The sequence below is a fragment of the Kogia breviceps genome, chromosome 10 (genome assembly GCF_026419965.1).
Source record: "Kogia breviceps isolate mKogBre1 chromosome 10, mKogBre1 haplotype 1, whole genome shotgun sequence".
In the NCBI taxonomy this organism is placed as follows: Eukaryota; Metazoa; Chordata; class Mammalia; order Artiodactyla; family Physeteridae; genus Kogia; species Kogia breviceps.
In genome coordinates, this window is record NC_081319.1 from 28,711,497 (window position 1) to 28,727,663 (window position 16,167).

The following is a 16,167-nucleotide window of genomic DNA, read 5'->3' on the forward strand; positions in this document are numbered from 1 at the left end:
GTTTGCTGTTTTACTCTCAGATAACTCAGTGCTTTTCGTTTTTATCTCTTTGTAGCTTTGAAGCTCAGCAAAGAAGGGAAATCCATTGAGAACAGTCTGTAAAGGTAAGTGTATTTATTACATGGCCTTGACAAACATTGCCTTTACAACATTGATTTTTCTTTTATTCAGAGATTTAAACACTTGGATTAAAGATATAGCTGACAGGACAACTTCCTTAACCACCTGCTTGTCCTCCCTCATAGGCAGAAGTGCTGAGCAATAGTTAGCAGAGAGCAGGAGGAAATAAAATGATGTGCTGAGGGTAGCCAAATGCAATTGTATGCTTGCTGACTTTTGCTTTCTTCTCAGCAGTTAAGACATTCCAATGGAGCTAAATTTACTAAGATTAATGCTAGTGGAAAAAGAATGCGCTCGTACCACGTCTGGTCAATAGTTAAATAAAACCAGCTGGCCAAATAAAGCATTTAAGATAAAATTCAAAGTGGCATTTCAATTGCGTTGGATGAAATTTATCATTAAAGTCAGTTGTGCCATTGTGTGGAAGAGCTAGTTTTGTAGAAAGGAGAAAGTTAGCCAGTTTGGTGTAGCTAATTTCATTCCACCCAGTCACTTTGGATGCTAAGTGAGTTAAGGAAATGAACTTCCAAGTTTGAAGCAATGGGGAAAGTACCTACTCAGCCTCGTGTGAAACATTACAGTCGAGCTGCTTTTTACATGGAAAAATGTAATTGTTTCCTCTTTCCTAGGTATATTTATAAGCATACCTCTGTACAGCATTGTTCTTTGATTCATTGTTTAATTTCTGTTCTGCATGAAGTATTTTAATTTAAAGAATTCATTCTGGGGAATTATAGGGCTGCAGTTTCATCAAAAGTCTTTGGTGGCCAGGGTGAAATATGCCATAATTTTACATTTGTTTTCATCATCGATTATGTTTTTGACAATTTTAGGTTTTTTTTTTTTCTGTCATTTTTATTACAGGAATCATGACCGTGACTACTTTAGTTAAAGTTGGAAGAGCCATTTTGATTTAATTTATATTTTAAGTTATTCCTAACTTTATGACAGATCTACTTCTGGAGCTGAATTTTTAATGTTTATTTTGAGGGTGAAAAGGAATTTTACAGGGAAATTGGAGAAAACCCCTTTTGAATAATCAAAACATGAGCTATAAAAATGTTGTTTTGAGGATTTGCTCTGGGATGATTAAACACTGGTGCATGAGAGCTGGTTGGCTTGGAATTTTTCTGTAATGGTTGGCCACTAGTGAAGAAAAAAGTATCTTAAGAAGTAGATAATTCTTATATTCAGCCATTAAACTTACATATCTTTGGACCATTGAGCCACATCTTGGAATAAAGCAGTACTTGATAGCTTTTAGAAATAAATTCTCATAAACTGTTGGAGTTAGTGATGATGTAGCAGTCTTCAGAACCTTGAGATCTTTAGGTATAGTTACGGTGCTCTCATTCTTCTTGGAAAGTGTTTTCACACTGGTACAGTCTATTTACTCTCAATGAAAACCCTTTGTTATTCTGGTAATCTGGAGTCAGACATGGATTTAGTTCTGGTTTGACTTTTATGAGCTATTGGACCATGGACAAGTTATTCACCCCCTCTGTGTTTCAGTTTCCTACTTTGTGAAACGGAAATAAAACTATTTTGCTCCTAAGGTTGTGGAGCTTAAGTGAATTATTATGTGTTGAGGGCTTAGAACAGGTCCTGGTGCATGATAACGACTCAATAGATATTAGCTGTTGCTGCTCTTGTTAATATTACTGTCATCATCATCATCATCAGCGTTAGCATCCGTATGGATTTATTCATTAGATATTTTGAGGAGTCTGTTCTTTTTGGAAGTGTAAGGATAATGTTTCAAAAATGAGCATATTGTTACTAAAGAAGGGCAAATTCTGCTTTGGCTTTAAGAATCAAATGAAAAGATAACTTTCAGGTAATATGAGAAGTGAGGCCTCTGTAAGTAAAAAGTTGTCAGGTTGAAGTTTTGTTGGTATCAGGGTAAACACTATCTTTGGCTGTGTGTGGGCTACTACTAATTAATATATTCTTTTTTTTTTTTTTTTTTTTTTTCGGTATGTGGGCCTCTCACTGTTGTGGCCTCTCCCATTGCGGAGCACAGGCTGCGGACGCGCAGGCTCAGCGGCCATGGTTCACAGGCCCAGCCGCTCCGCGGCATGTGGGATCTTCCCGGACCAGGGCATGAACCCGTGTCTCTTGTATCGGCAGGCGGATTCTCAACCAGTGCGCCACCAGGGAAGCCCTAATATATTCTTAACTGAGTGATCTGTTGCTACTAGTTAGATTGAGGAATTTTTGAAGAAAACCTTATTAAGTTTAGAGGAACTTCTTCCCCCTCCCCTTTTTTCCTGTCATGTATGTTTTCCCTTTATAACTGCACTTTATTTTCTTTTGAAGTAATTACAGTAGTGGAACTGTACCCAGGGACCCTACTCAGGGCCCTACAGTCAGCCTAAGGATAGGTGCATGACCACAAGCTTGGTTAATGGGTGCTTCTTCTTTGGAATTTGAACCTTGAGCTAAAGGATTCTCCTTTCTCCCAGTCGGCATTCTGCCCTGACAGTACCTGCCATGAGACCACTGTAGCAGTTCCCATTTCCCAGCTTCCGTATCTGTCTTGGTCACTGATGGTGTTCAACCCTTATTTTCCAGTCTTCCATGGATTTGCTGAGCCTCCAATTTCCTTCCCATAATCCTTCTTAAATTAGTCAATTGGTTTCTGTTGCTTGCAATCACAGAACCCTAAGAGAGTAGTTTACATGTTAGGGAGCTAAATTTGGAATAAGTGGGGTGTATTGGGAAGTTTACAGTAAAAACACCATTCACCAATTTCTTCCATCATATGTAAGTAGCTGAACGTTTATTTTGTTGGACTCTCCACTACTCTTGTGTTTGGTAAAAAGTCACGTTTGGCTGCTTCTCGAAGCTCTCAAAGGATATGTGTATATGTGGGGGTAGAGTTGGAATTGAGAAGAGAAGCAAAGAGGTCATCCTTCCAACTTCTGGAGCCCTGGTCTCTTTGTGGCATGGGTATTGTGAAGGGACTGTGATTTCCTTCTACTTACCCCAGCATCCGAAAGCAAAACTATTCAAATATTTTTATACTTTTGCCTGAATTTTTATTGCTCTTTTGAACACTTTTCTTGCCCTACTGAACACCTTCTTTTCAATGGTGTTTAAAATGTGATCGAAAACTTAGTTACTTAGGTCTGTGGCACTGCTTGTGGTTTCCTGAGAATGGAATGGGCAAATTTGCCCTATTTCCCCTCGTGTCTTGTTTGTTGACTGCTTCTCTGTTCTGTGCAGTGCCTAGAACAAAGCTGGTTAATGATTTTTTCACAGGGACATCAATTTTTCACTCCTACTGTGAATAAATAGCACGACAGCATTGTATGGTAGAAAGAACCTTAGCTGAAGCATTAGGAAACATGCCCTATAGTTTGGGCTCTGCTGCTTGCTAGCTTTATGACTCTGGGCAAGAAACCCAACTTTTCCTAAGGTCTCAGTTTTCCTCACCTGTAAAATAGGATAACTCTTGCCCTATCTACTGCGTAGGGCTGATTTGAGGATGACGTAAATATAATGTATGTGAGAGTGCTTAGGAAATTAAAGTGCTGTGTAATATCAATGTATTGTTATTATTGTTAATATCATGCTATTTATATTTATTAAACAGATTGAAAAATCGAAAGCTTATTTTATGAGGCTGAATAGGAAAGGGAGGTAAATAAAAAAACAAATATAGAAACAAAACTCTGCATAGTGCTTGTGCTGGAATTCTGTTTGTGCCTCCAGCTCTCATTCCTCTGAAATGCTGTGTGTCCCCGGAGGCTGATTTATTGTCAGCATTCCCTGGGCTCCCTTGCTCTCTGGCTTTCCACTGGAGTAGCCAAAGGAAGGCACTGGGTGAAAATCGGAGAATGCAAGTTTGGAATATTATCCCCTGCTTTCCTTGCAGCACTGCGGGTTGACAGTGGCTGTATTCCTCTAAGGAATGCCACCAGGGTTCTTGTTAGGGGCCTCTCTTCTGCAGCTGCAGCTTTTTTCTACTATTGGGTAACTGCTCCTTCCTTTTGCCCCTTTAAATTAGCAGTTTATTTCTGCTAAATCCAGGGTACTGTTGTCTCTTCTTGGTTTCCCTTAACCTTGCCCACACCCTTCATTAAATTCCCCTCAATTACCCCAGGTGATGGTGCTGTCTTTTTTAATGCAAATTTTTAAAAACATCTTTATTGGAGTATAATTGCTTTACAATGGTGTGTTAGTTGCTGCTGTATAACAAAGTGAATCAGCTATACATATACATATGTCCCCATATCTCCTCCTTCTTGGCATCTCCCTCCCGCCCTCCCTATCCCACCCTTCTAGGTGGTAACAGAGCACTCAGCTGATTTCCCTGTGCTGTGTGGCTGCTTCCCACTAGCTATCTATTTTATATTTCGTAGTGTATATATGTCCATGCCACTCTCTCACTTCATCCCAGCTTACCCTTCTCCCTCCGCATGTCCTCAAGTCCATTCTCTACATCTGTGTCTTTATTCCTGTCCTGCTCCTAGGTTCTTTAAAACCTTTTTTTTTTCAGATTCCATATATATGTATTAACATACAGTATTTGTTTTTTCTCTTTCTGACTTACTTCTCTCTGTATGACAGACTCTAGGTCCATCCACCTCACTACAAATAACTCAATTTCGCTTCTTTTTATGGCTGAGTAATATTCCATTGTATATATGTGCCACATCTTCTTTATCCATTCATCTGTCGATGGACACTTAGGTTGCTACCATGTCCTGGCTATTGTAAATAGAGCTGCAATGACCATTTTGGTACATGACTCTTTTTGAATTATGGTTTTCTCAGGTTATATGCCCAGTAGTGGGATTGCTGGGTTGTATGGTACTTCTATTTTTAGTTATTGAATGAACCTCCGTACTGTTCTCCATAGTGTCTGTATCAATATACATTCCCAAAAACAGTGCAAGAGGGTTCCCTTTCTCCACACCCTCTCTAGCATTTATTGTTTGTAGATTTTTTGATGATGGCCATTGACTGATTTGAGGTGATACCTCATTGTAATTTTGATTAGCATTTCTCTAATGATTAGTGATGTTGAGCCACCTTTCATGTGTTTGTTGGCAATCTGTATGTCTTCTTTGGAGAAATGTCTATTTAGATCATCTGCCCATTTTGGGATTGGGTTGTTTGTTTTTTTGATATTGAGCTGCATGAGCTGCTTGTATATTTTGGAGATTAATCATTTGTCCATTGCTTCGTTTGCAAATATTTTCTCCCATTCTGAGGGTTGTCTTTTCATCTTGTTTATGTTTTCCTTTGCTGTGCAAAAGCTTTTAAGTTTCATTAGGTCCCATTTGTTTATTTTTGTTTTTATTTCCATTTCTCTAGGAGGTGGGTCAAAAAGGATCTTGCTGTGATTTACGTCAGAGTGTTCTGCCTGTGTTTTCCTCAATGAGTTTGATAGTGTCTGGCCTTACATTTAGGTCTTTCATCCATTTTGAGTTTCTTTTTGTGTATGGTGTTAGGGAGTGTTCTAATATCATACTTTTACAGGTAGTTGTCCAGTTTTCCCAGCACCACTTATTGAAGAGGCTGTCTTTGCTCCATTGTATATTCTTGCCTCCTTTATCAAAGATAAGGTGACCATATGTGCGTGGGTTTATCTCTGGGCTTTCTATCCTGTTTCATTGATCTATATTTCTGTTTTTGTGCCAGTACCATACTGTCTTGATTACTGTAGCTTTGTATTATCATCTGAAGTCAGGGAGCCTGATTCCTCCAGCTCCATTTTTCGTTCTCAAGATTGCTTTGGCTATTCGGTGGCTTCTGTGTTTCCATAAAATTGTGAAATTTTTTGTTTTAGTTCTGTGAAAAATGCCAGTGGTAGTTTGATATGGATTGCATTGAATCTGTAGATTGCTTTGGATAGTAGAGTCATTTTCACAATGTTGATTCTTCCAATCCAAGAGCATGGTATATCTCTCCATCTGTTTGTATCATCTTTAAATTTTTTCTTCAGTGTCTTATAGTTTTCTGCATACAGGTCTTTTGTCTCGTTAGGTAGGTTTATTCCTAGGTATTTTATTCTTTTTGTTCCAATGGTAAATGGGAGTGTTTCCTTAATGTCTTTTTTTCATATTTTTCATCATTAGTGTATAGGAATGCGAGAGTTTTCTGTGCATTGATTTTGTATCCTGCTCCTCTACCAAATTCATTGATTAGCTCTAGTAGTTTTCTGGTAGCATCTTTAGGAGTCTCTGTGTTTACTATCATGTCATCTGCAAACAGTGACAGCTTTACTTCTTTTCCAATTTGGATTCCTTTTATTTCTTTTTTTCTCTGATTGCCATGGCTAAAACTTCCAAAACTATGTTGAATAAGAGTGGTGAGAGTGGGCAAACTTGTCTTTTTCCTGATCTTAGAGGAAAAGGTTTCAGTTTTTCACCATTGAGAATGACATTGGCTGTGGGTTTGTCATATACGGCCTTTATTATGTTGAGGTAAGTTCTCTCTATGCCTACTTTCCGTAGGGTTTTTTTTTTAAATCATAAATGGGTGTTGAATTTTGTCAAAAGCTTTCTCTGCATCTATTGAGGTGACTATATAGTTTTTATCATTCAGCTTGTTAATATGGTGTATCACATTTATTGATTTGCGTATTTTGAAGAATCCTTGCATTCCTGGGCTATATACCACTTGATCATGGTGTATGATCCTTTTAATGAGCTGTTGGATTCTGTTTGCTACTATTTTGTTAAGGATTTTTGCATCTGTGTTCATCAACGATATTCCTTTGTAGTTTTCTTTTTTTGTGACATCTTTGTCTGGTTTTGGTATCAGGGTGATGGTGGCCTCTTAGAAGGAGTTTGGGAGTGTTCCTCCCTCTGCTATATTTTGGAAGAGTGAGAAGGATAGGTGTTAGCTCTTCTCTAAATGTTTGATAGAATTCGCCTGTGAAGCCATCTGGTCCTGGGCTTTTGTTTGTTGGAAGATTTTGAATCACAGTTTCAATTTCATTGCTTGTGATTGGTCTGTTCATATTTTCTATTTCTTCCTGGTTCAGTCTCGGAAGGTTGTGCATTTCTAAGAATTTGTCCATTTCTTCCAGGTTGTCCATTTTATTGGCATGTAGTCACTTGTAATAATCTCTCATGATTGTATTTCTGCAGTGTCAGTTGTTACTTCCCCTTTTTCCTTTCTAATTCTATTGATTTGAGTCTTCTCCCTTTTTTTCATGATGAGTCTAGCTAATGGTTTATCAATTTTGTTTATCTTCTCAAAGAACCAGCTTTTAGTTTTATTGATCTTTGTTATCATTTCTTTCATTTCTTTTTTATTTATTTCTGATCTGATCTTTATGATTTCTTTCTTTCTGCTAACTTTGGGGTTTTTTTGTTCTTCTTTCTCCAATTGCTTTAGGTGCAAGGTTAGGTTGTTTATTTGAGATGTTTCTTGTTTCTTAAGGTAGGATTGTATTTCTATAAACTTCCCTGTTAGACCTGGTTTTGCTGCATCCCATAGGTTTGGGTCGTCATGTTTTCATTGTCATTTGTTTCTAGGTAGTTTTTGATTTCCCCAGTGATCTCTTGGTTATTAAGTAGTGTATGGTTTAGCCTCCATGTGTTTGTATTTTTTACAGATTTTTTTCCTGTAATTGATATCTAGTCTCATAGCATGTTGTCCGAAAAGATACTTGATATGATTTCAGTTTTCTTAAATTTACCAAGGCTTGTTTTGTGACCCAAGATATGATCTATCCTTGAGAATTTTCCATGAGCACTTGAGAAGAATATGTATTCTGTTGTTTTTGGATGGAACATTCTATATATATCATTGAAGTCCATCTTGTTTAATGTATCATTTAAAGCTTGTGTTTTCTTATTTATTTTCGTTTTGGATGATCTGTTCTTTGGTGAAAGTGGGGTGTTAAAGTCCCCTACTATGAATGTGTTACTTTCGATTTCCCCTTTTATGGCTGTTAGTATTTGCCTTATGTATTGAGGTGCTCCTATGTTGGGTGCATAAATATTTACAACTGTTATATCTTCTTCTTGGATTGATCCCTTGATCATTATTTAGTGTCCTTCTTTGTCTCTTGTAATACTCTTTGTTTTAAAGTCTATATTGCCTGATATGAGAATTGCTACTCCAGCTTTCTTTTGATTTCCATTTGCATGGAATATCTTTTTCCATTCCCTCACTTTCAGTCCGTTTGTGTCCCTAGATATGAAGTGGGTGTCTTGTAGACAGCATATATATGGGTCTTGTTTTTATATCTATTCAGTCAGTCTATGTATTTTGGTTGGAGCATTTAATCCATTTACATTTAAGGTAATTACAGATATGTATGTTCCTATTCCCATTTTCTTAATTGTTTTGAGTTTGTTATTGTAGGTCTTTTCCTTCTCTTGTGTTTCCTGCCTAGAGAACTTTCTTTAACATTTGTTGTAAAGGTGGTTTGGTGGTGCTGAATTGTCTTAGCTTTTGCCTGTCTGTAAAGGTTTTAATTTCTCTGTCAAATCTGAATGAGATCCTTGCTGGATAGAGTAATCTTTGTTGTAGGTTTTTCCCTTTCATCAGTTTAAATATGTCCTGCCACTCTCTTCTGGCTTGCAGAGTTTCTGCTGAAAGATCAGCTGTTAACTGATCTTATGGGGATTCCTTTGTATGTTATTTGTTGTTTTTCCCTTGCTGCTTTTAATGTTTTTTCTTTGTATTTATATTTTGATAGTTTGATTAATATTTGTCTTGGTGTGTTTCTCCTTGGATTTATCTAGTATGGGACTCTCTGTGCTTCCTGGACTTGATTATTTCCTTTCCCATATTAGGGAAGTTTTCAACTATAATCTCTTCAAATATTTTCTCAGTCCCCTTCTTTTCCTCTTTTTCTTCTGAGACCCCTATAATTTGAATGTTGGTGCGCTTAATGTTTTCCCAAAGGTCTCTGAGACTGTCCTCAATTCTTTTCATTCTTTTTCTTTATTCTGCTCTGTGGTAGTTATTTCCATTATTTTATCTTCCAGGTCACTTATTCGTTCTTTTGCCTCCCTTTCTCTGCTATTGATTCCTTCTAGAGAATTTAGAATTTCATTTATTGTGGTGTTCATCATTTTTTTTTTTCTTTTTTTTTGCTCTTTAGTTCTTCTAGGTCCTTGTTAACTGTGTATTGTATTTTCTCTGTTCTATTTCCAAGATTTTGGATCATGTTTACTATCATTACTCTGAATTCTTTTTCAGGTAGATTGCCTATTTCCTCTTCATTTGTTTGTTCTGGTGGGTTTTTACCTTACTTCTTCATCTGCTGTGTGTTTCTCTGCCTTCTCATTTTGCTTAACTTACTATGTTTGGGGTCTCCTTTTCACAGGCTGTAGGTTCATAGTTCCCGTTGTTTTTTGTGTCTGCCCCCAGTGGGTAAGGGTGGTTCAGTGTGTTGTGTAGGCTTCCTGGTGGGGGGAACTTGTGCCTGTGTTCTGTTGGATGAGGCTGGATCTTGTCTTTCTGGTGGCAGGACCATGTCCAGTGGTGTGTTTTGGGGTATCTGTGAACTTCCTATGATTTTAGGCAGCCTCTCTGCTAATGGGTGGGGTTGTGTTCCTGTCTTGCTTGTTGTTTGGCACAGGTTGTCCAGCACCATAGCTTTCTGGTCATTGAGTGGAGCTGGGTCTTAGCGTTGAGATGGAGATCTCTGGGAGAGCTTTTGCTGTTTGATGTTACATGGAGCTGGGAGGTCTCTGGTGGACCAATGTCCTGAACTCTACTCTCTCACCTCAGAGGCACCGACCTGACACCCGGCCAGAGCATCATGACCCTGTCAGCCACACGGCTCATAAGAAAAGGGAGAAAAAAAAGACACACACACACAAAAAAAAAAAAAAAAAAGAAAGAAAAAAGAAAAATAAATAAATAAAATAAAGTTATTGAAATAAAAAGTACAAGAAAATCATTAAAAATAAAAAAATTAAAACATAATAAGAAAAGAAAAAGAAAGAAAGAAGAGAGTAACCAAACTAAAAAACAAATCCACCAATGATAGGAAGTTCTAAAAAGTATAGTAAAAAAAACCTGGACTGACAGAACCGTAGGAGAAATGGTAAGAGCAAAGCTATACCGACAAAATCATACAAAGAAGCATACACATACACATTCACAATAAGTGATAAAAGAAAAAAAAAATATATATATCATTTGGGAAGTGTGAGGTCTTCTGCCAGTGTTCAGTAGGTGTTCTGTAGGAGTTTTTCTACATGTAGATATATTTCTGATGTATTTGTGGGGAGGAAGGTAATCTCCACATCTTACTCCTCTGCCATCTTGAAGGTCTCCACCTTTTTTTTTTTCCTTTTCCTTTGTGCTTCTTCTAGTTTCATTTGTTCTTAGGGTGCCAAGTGCTGAGGCCTTGCACCCAGCACTTCAGACCAGAGTTCCCAGTTGCAAGTGGCTGCACAGGACACTTCAGTTCCAAGGGGCCATGTTCCCAAGCTCTGCGCACACACTGTGCTTCAACTTCTATCTTTATATTTCTGCCATTCTCAATTCAATTCAACAGATGTCTCTCCAGGACTTAACAGTGTGCCAGGGGCATAGGAAGTGTTTACTTACTATGAATTGGACATTTTGGTGGTACAGTTGGTGGGAGTATATCAATCAATTTTTAAAAAAGCAAGTTGTGGTAAACTGAAAATCTTTATGTTAATCCTAGTTTATAAAGACATCCAATATTTATGCTTATGCACACTATGAACTTCTTTTGAAGTTCATTTTTATTTTTATCAAAGCAACATACCTACATTGTTTGAATAAAACAGCACTAAAAAGCAAATGTAGAAAAACTGCACACCAACCCCTTCTTCGACCTTTCTACCTCTCTTCTGACCCCCTCCCCCAAATTGCAACTTTCAACTCTGATACTTCTGGTGTTTATCTCTCTGTTTCTAAGTAACATGCTTATACTTTTTTTCCAGGTACATCAAGTTTAGCAGTAGCTCTTTGACACTCCCACCCCTACCACTTTTGGTCCCCACAGGCTCCTGAAATAATTATATTACAATTTTTTGTTTAAATCAATATATAATATATTATTATGTTATTACGGTTGGTAATATTTTCTTTAACATATAATCCTTTGTCTTCCTTGGAATTAATGTATGCTTTTAAAAAATTGCTTAGGCTCTACCTTATGAGGTAGGTACTAATAGAATTTCCATTTTATAGATGTTGAAATTGAGGCTTGGAATTAGACTTCAGCTAGTCTGCCTACAAAGCCTGCATTCCTGATCATGAGATTATTTACAAATACTGTCACTTCAATTGTTATCCTAAAGCCTACATTAAAAAAACAAAACAAAAATCAGTAAAAACCAACTTGAGTTCTTTCTTCAGAGATTCAGAATAAGTATTTCTGGGGAGGGGACCAAAAATCTGTATTTTTAAAAGCTCCATAAGTGATTCCATTGATCAGTAGGTTGTGAGAACTTCAATCACCATCATCACCATCATGATCATCTATATCATCACATCCACCATCATCACCACCACCACTTCCATCATCAGCAACAAATGACAGTCTTGTACAGTGCTCTCAGTAGCTGAGCAGAAACTGTGGTACCCATTAAAGCAGTTGCTTTTTGACCTCTTAGGTGAGCTCGCACTGGTGGGTGATTCAGGTAATGATTTATCCAGTCATTTTTAAGTTTGGCAAGTGCTTTGGGAGGAACTGTGCCCCACAGAAGTGGACAAGGTAATTTTTTTCAACTCAACTGGTTGTTACTTTATCTGGTATAAAGACAATGAGAAGATGGTCCCTATACTTAACCCTGACCTTAAAGGGACTCGCTTTTTTTCCCCCCCGAGAATCCCCAAAAGTGACATCTATGGGAAATACAGAGCTCACGTCAGGGAGAAATTTTGATGTCTTTGTTCTGTTTGATTTCCATCCTCCCCCTTCCCCCACTGCTTGGGGCATTTCTTGTTTATCAGGCAGGAGAGAAGCAGTAAAATTTGGCCTGGAGTTTTCTCATCCCTAGGTGTGAAATCATTTCAGAACTAAAATAATAATACTTTGCATTTCTATAGGACTTTTATTTGAAGATCTAAAAGTGTTAATAGAGCTTGCCAGCACCCTCTGAAGTAGATAAGTATTATTAAAGAAGATTTCCTCCAAGAACATTTTCACTTCATATCCCATGTGTGACTTGAAAATGCTTTTGTATTATTTTGGAATCTCAACTTTATAAAGTGCCTTGTATATAGGGTACTTCTTTTCTTTATATTCAGTTTTCATTAATTCCCAGCACATTGAGGGAAATATAGTCATGTCTCATGAATGGGTGTGACATTACTTAGAGAAAAAATAAAGGCGTTCTGTTATTGCCTTTTATTTGAATGTTTTGAAAATGTTCAGTAGTTATTCACCAGCTATGGAACTGTCTATCTTACAGTTAATTTTCCTTTTTTAAGGTAGCAGGACTTGTAATATATTTAATAACTAGTGAGAACTTGGACTGATAGTGTGGTGTCCTTTGGGAGCTCATGACCTGTCAAGCCAATTAAAAATACAAACCTAGTTTGCATTCTGAATTAAAGGTTTAGTTTTGAAATTTTGTTTTGAATGATGCATGCATGAATTTTAACCACACATGCGTGCATACTTGGTTACATTTTTTTTACCTCTAAATTTTGGAAGTGCTATCTCAGTGATGTTTAGGGTTTCTGCTCACTTAGTGTCATTGATGCAGAAGTGCTGCAGGTCTTGCCTAGCACAGAACATTCAGGAAAAGACCTTCTGATTCTTAGTCCATGCTGGTCACCCTGGGAAGCTCCTTGTCCATGCAGTATTAGGTGACCCTGCTGAGTCTATGCAAAGGACATAGACACAGGATCTTTCACTGTGGCTTCAGGGCCCCAATATTTATTTTCCCAGCATACTCTCACAATTCCCATCAAAAGTCCTATCACTTCCCTAGAGTTTCTGCTAGTGAACAGGGTGCCAACCTCCACTACTTTAAGGAACTGGAAAACCTCTAGCCTCTCCCCAGTAGTGGGAAAGTACAATTTTAGGTAAACAAGATCAAAGGAAACAGAACAGTTTAAATGGAACAGAACAATCGAAATTTGTCTGTATCCCTGTCCAGAAATGCTGGTGTCTAGCACCATGAGTTTAGGCTTTTGAAAGAAAAATCTTTAGTGGGGGTTGGATTTTGAGGGTTAGAGATTTCTTCTAGTGTTTTCTGCTTTTGGACATGCCCCTAAGATAAAGGGAATGTTGACATTCTTGAGATAAGAAAGGGAAAAATATACACAGGAGGAATAACAAAACATACCAATTGATATCTTTAAATTATGCTGCCCCAAATTCACTGGTGAGACAAGGAGATGCATCAGCATTCGTGGAGTGCTTTATGACTCTCATGATGGAGAGAGTGTGTCAGATGATCACGTGGTTAATACTTTTCCTGGCATCTCAGTTGTCTTCCTTTTTGGGAAAAATTTACTTAAGACCCATCATCTGAAGGTTTGGAGGAATATGGGCAGAATCATGAACCTCTATACCATTTTTCCTGAGTCCTTTGCTCAAAGGAGGTCACATTAATTTGCTGCTAATTATGTGAAGATAGATTTATCAGTGAAGATAGTTTTTGCTGCAAATAGTCAAAAGTCTACTCAAAATGGGAATAGATAATAAGGGAATTTAAAAAAGAAGCTTCCTACCCTCTCCATGTCTACCTGCTGAGCCCCATGGATGTCATGATTGATGGATAGGCATTACGGAACCCTGGCTCTGAATGTCTGGAATCCAGCCTCAATCCACTTTTTCCTGGTGCTAAGCAACTGGGGACCCACCAGGGTGCCTTTAATGGTTGTCACTGTGCAGCAGGGAGAGGATTTTGAGCACTAGGCTGTTGCTAAGCATTGGCAGTTATTTTGTGAATTTCTCTACTAACTTATATTTGAACACAAAATAAAACCCATCAGAATAAAGAAAATGAGCTATCTCGAGGAACTAAACATTCTGAAGGAGGTTGTTCCAGGTTTTGTTAATTCAGTGACTCAGCAATGTCATTAGAGTCTTCATTTCTTGCTCTTTTTTCTCTGCCACCTTCAGTGTGCTGACCTGGTCCTCCGACTGGCTGCCCTCTTGGTCCTAAGATGCCTGCTTCATTTTGGGGGGTCACCTGCACATAAGTAGCATCCATTGGTATAAGAGACTGTCTATTCTTGTGTGTCCCTTTTTAAATGCAAGGGGCCTTTCCTGTAACCTCTCCAGCAGGTTTCTCCTTGGGTTGCATTTGGCTGATTGCAGCTGCATACTCCTTCCTAAGTCAGACAGTGGCATATGGGATGGGATTACCTTGATTGGCTTAAATTGGTGCTTTCCAATTTAAGTTTGTTCTTGTCATGGTACACATAGAAAGTGATAACATCTGGTCAGAACATTAGGTAAACAGAAGAGGCTGCTCACAGCTGGAGGTGGTTGGTGTGTGTGTGTGTGTGTGTGTTTGTGTGTTGAGGGTGTGGGTGGGGGATCTGGCTGATGGATCTGGCTGACATGGCTGCCCTAGGGGCTAACGGGGTAGATATCTGAGCAATTATAACTCATTCTCTGGTTTAAACTAAAAGGATTTACCCCTGAGCTGGGATAATCTCACCTTCCCTAGGCTCTTGGGTTTGTGGAGGTAAGACACTCCAATAAAATTGGGGTTTTACTTGTAAGGCAGCAAAGGGGATGACTGTTCGATAGGCCCTCAGCTGTGTCTTTGCATGTATACCTAATGTCCTTCTTTAGTGCCTTGTTGAGAAAGGAACAAGTCTTGCAAATTTTAGGCCTTGGTGATTATTTGTATATCAAATGAGTGAATATGTACTCATATACGAGACTAACCTATGCATTCAATGCCACTGACTTCCTGTGGTGTGCTAGGAATGTGCTGTATGAGGTGCAAGAAACATGAGCCCTGCTGATGATTTTACAGTCTAGGGAGGGAGAAGAGCATAACTATTAAACAATGCATGTATTATTAAAAGTTATGTTAAGTCCTATACAGGAAACAACAGGAGGCAAAGCAGAGCAAACCTCCTCCTGTGGAGCGGTCTAGGAGGGCTTCTTTGAGTTAATGACATTTTAGCTGAGATCTGAAGGAATGACAAGGGGGAGGGGGACACTCAGCCATGCGGAGTGGGGAAAGAGGGATTATAGTTTTGATCCTTGTAACTGTGTCTTAGGATTCATTTGTTTCCAAGAAGCAAAACAAACAGCAACAAAAACAACAAAAGATGTAGCACTTCCTATAAGACCACAGGACAGCTTACTGATTTGGGGGCAGGCAGGGCCGAGAGCTTCCTGAGGCACTGGACCAGGAAGTGGTTGACCCTCAAGAGCTAACAGGACCAGGACAGGTAAATGGATAAATGTGTCTGCTCCACACTGTCTCTCAGTGTGTCTATCCTAAAGCACAGTGCCTGTCTTGGGAGCTGCATAGCCTCTCCTCTGCTTCCCCGGCATACTGGCTACTCTGGTCTGCATTGCCCCATCCACCCTGACTGCCTCTGCAGCTCTCTCTGCCCCATTCAAGAGGTTGATAGAGACTAACAGGAATGACTACATTCCAGTTCCTCTTTCTTGGGGGAAAGTGTCTAAGTGGCTTGTTGTAGGTCAAGTGCCCACCTTTGTTGGAGTCCTCTGTGTCCCAGGCACAAGGTCCACTTGGCTGGCTGCCTACTTAATTCTATTCAGCAGGATTGGGAGAGATTTTCTGAGAAGGTGGAATATAGGGCAGGCGAATGGATTAACACCCCTGTTAAATGCTGCTTTTTATTTTTTTATTATTATTATTTTAAAATATTTATTTATTTATTTGGCTGCACCGGTTCTTAGTTGCAGCATGTAGGTTCAGTTGCAGCATGGGAGATCTTCAGTTGCGGCATGAGGGATCTTTTAGTTGCAGCATGAGGGATCTTTTTAGTCACAGCATGTGGGATCTCTATTGCAGCATGTGAACTCTTAGTTGTGGCATGTGGGATCTAGTTCCCTGACCAGGGATCAAACCCAGGCCCCCTGCATTGGGAGCACAGAGTCTTAGCCACTGGACCACCAGGGAAGTCCCCGAAATGCTG

General features: G+C 38.8%; 1 protein-coding gene across 14 annotated transcripts in view; it reads left to right on the top strand.

Moving 5' to 3' along the window:
• FHIT (fragile histidine triad diadenosine triphosphatase) overlaps positions 1 to 16,167 on the top strand; it is a 1,470,752-nt gene that overhangs the window by 36,883 nt on the left and 1,417,702 nt on the right. For all 14 annotated transcript variants that reach the window (XM_067043100.1, XM_067043103.1, XM_059078075.2 and 11 more), the window contains exon 2: positions 56 to 104. The gene's annotated coding sequence lies outside the window, so the exon portion shown is untranslated. The remainder of the gene's footprint in view (positions 1 to 55; positions 105 to 16,167) is intronic.